We start from the raw sequence: 2,704 nt of genomic DNA on the forward strand, positions 1-2,704 counted from the left end.
CTCAAAAAATTGGTTTTTAGGGCCTTCACTTCTTCTTCCTACGTATTCTTTCTTGTCTTTGCGACCACTTGCTTTGAAGCATATCTAGAAATCTACCGATTCAATCTAGTGCAACGACCTTATTTTATTTCTATTACAATTGACAATGGTGTGTTATAATTATATAAAAAATGTGACCTCTTTACTTTAATCACTACACACTTTCTGATGTTGAATGGCATGCCGTAATCTTCACTAAATTTACCAACTAAACAAGTGCCAAGCTTCTCATATGTCATTCTGTTAAACATTGTTTACATCATTATCAAACATAAAACAAAATTGGAGATGAGCTGAAAAATCTCTATCCTAATATTCACCATCATTTGTTAATCTACCCCTGATGTTAGTCCTTACGTTCTTGAATGTCATAGAATTTGCAAACAATGTCTCGTAGTATTTGGATATCTTAAATATTTGCATGCGCCCTATGATCCACAGCATCGTATCATATGATATTCCTTTTTAGTCCATCCACACGAAGCAGAGCTGTTAATCCCCTTTACATTAGCTCATCTTTTGATAGATGATCATCGGTACCAATATTTTTTTCGCCCCCAAGCTTTCAGGTCGGTTTTTCACCCAAATGCTTCACCAGAAAACGTTTTCGTACTTAATTTCCACATCACGGTTAGCCAGGCATCAGGCCGACTGGTGGAGGGTGAGTTCGCTGTTGAAATATTTCGGATGCCCCTACCATCCATTGGAGAATCTGTATTCATACATTCTTTCTGTCAATGGTTCTAAAACTTCGAGGCTTAGTAAATTGCAGGAGGGCAGCTAGAAAGAAAGTGGGAATTTCTCGAAATTATATTTGAATTCTCTTAATCTGTTATTGTGTATGAGCCATACTTACACAAAATTCTTTGCTAAATAAAAACTACAAACAATTACCTTACAGTTGCTTTTAATTAAGGAACATTATGGTAAAAATACAAAGAAAACCTGCTTTATGAATTGTTTCATCCTTTGGTGTATATTTTTGAATGGTTTCATATTGGCAGTTTTGCGGATCGATTTGGAAGGAATGTGGAACACCTCTTAGTAACAATCAGCCGCTTTTAGTGTTCATTCGCTATTCCAGAACCATTTAATTTACTATTACAATTGAGACGCATCACAGCTATCTTTTATCATTAACCATATTTTCTTTCCTCGTCAACTTTAATACTACTAGTTTTGATTTCTTTGGTATTTCATCCCATCTCTAGTCTTTTTACATGCTTCACTTCGGTATTTTCATTATTTCATCAAGCCCTTTTTTCCACATCCATTTTGGTACTCATCTTATTCGCTCATGTTCCCTTTAAAAACTTGTTCTTTATTTTTTTACACCATGATTTTTGGACTCAATGGTTGATTTGTAAGCATCTGGTATGGTAAAGTGGTGCACTTTCTTTAAAAGGTAATTTCCTTTATAAATAGGTATGTTTCTATAGACATGTTCCAACTTATCTTGCAATGGTACTGCAAGGTATTTCCTTTTTTTTGTGTGGGTGTTTGTTTACTATTGTGGAATCTTCTATTTATTGATTCTATCAACATCACTCTGTCCTTCTTGCTTCTTCAAGTCCTATTGGTTTATAATTGAAATTAAAGATATTAGGATTTCAGTCTGAATTTTCATTACTATCAGTCCCATATCTGCGTCTAAATCTGATGAGGAAAAAAAGGTCTTCGAATCATGGTTTCTATCTTTTTGTAGGTCTTTATTTTTTTTCATTTACTATTACTGAATGGTATTTTTTCTAGGGGTAATGAGTGGTGTCCCTGTGCCATGTGCTTTTCACAACTGTTGTTTGTTTTGCACAGAAAACATGTACAAAAGATAAACAGTGACTTTGGGCCTTTTAGGTATTGGATTATTAGGAATGACCATAACGATTATTTCAGAATGTAAAGTAATAAAGTAGTAAGAGATGTGAAAAACATTGATATGGAAAATCAACAAAAACTAAGAAATGAAAAGAAAAAGGAATTCAAAAGTATTGTGATTCCTGTCTATCACCAAATCGAAGTCTATTTTGGTATGGGTATTATTAAATAGTGTGTATACAAAATACAAGAATTAGAAGCTCAAAACTAACATATTACATCTGGAGATATCTTAAACTTGCTATAGGAACTGATATTAGCTCTACCATTCCATCAGTGAGTTAATAACAATGACCTTTCAACTTAAGGTATTGGCATAATAATTTACTTGACAAGTTTAACAAAGCATCCTCTTATATAGCAAGCCATTAAAAATAACATTAACCTATGATTGAAGACATCCATTTGACATTTCTGCAAAAAAATAGTACATTCAAGAAATTCAAAAATAACATTAAATAGGATTGAACAGACAGTATGAATTTCACAATTTTCTAAAAAAAAAAAAAAAATGCTTTTATTAATCACATTTAATTTTATTCAGTTGGGCAGAGTAAGAAACCAGTTTTAATATCATTTTCTTTATTTACACTTATCAATGAAGTATCACATACAAAATGTATAAACCTTTGACAGCCAAACAAAATGCTGTGTGGGATGTCAACCTCTCTGGGTGTGTTACCTTTCTTGACTCTGCTTCGCTTTCAATATATCTGATAGCTGTAACATAGATGCATTCAACCAATCATACAAAAATACTAAAATATTGAGATGCATTTGAATGTTTCCA

The 2,704-nt window shown here is 32.7% G+C and overlaps 1 protein-coding gene across 1 annotated transcript in view; it reads right to left on the reverse strand.

The window, feature by feature from the left end:
* The window catches only part of LOC119586990 (ubiquitin-protein ligase E3A-like), a gene marked incomplete at its 5' end in the record, with an annotated part of 26,418 nt that overhangs the window by 17,801 nt on the left and 5,913 nt on the right, over positions 1 to 2,704 (reverse strand).

This window comes from Penaeus monodon, chromosome 22 (assembly GCF_015228065.2).
Source record: "Penaeus monodon isolate SGIC_2016 chromosome 22, NSTDA_Pmon_1, whole genome shotgun sequence".
Taxonomy (NCBI): domain Eukaryota; kingdom Metazoa; phylum Arthropoda; class Malacostraca; order Decapoda; family Penaeidae; genus Penaeus; species Penaeus monodon.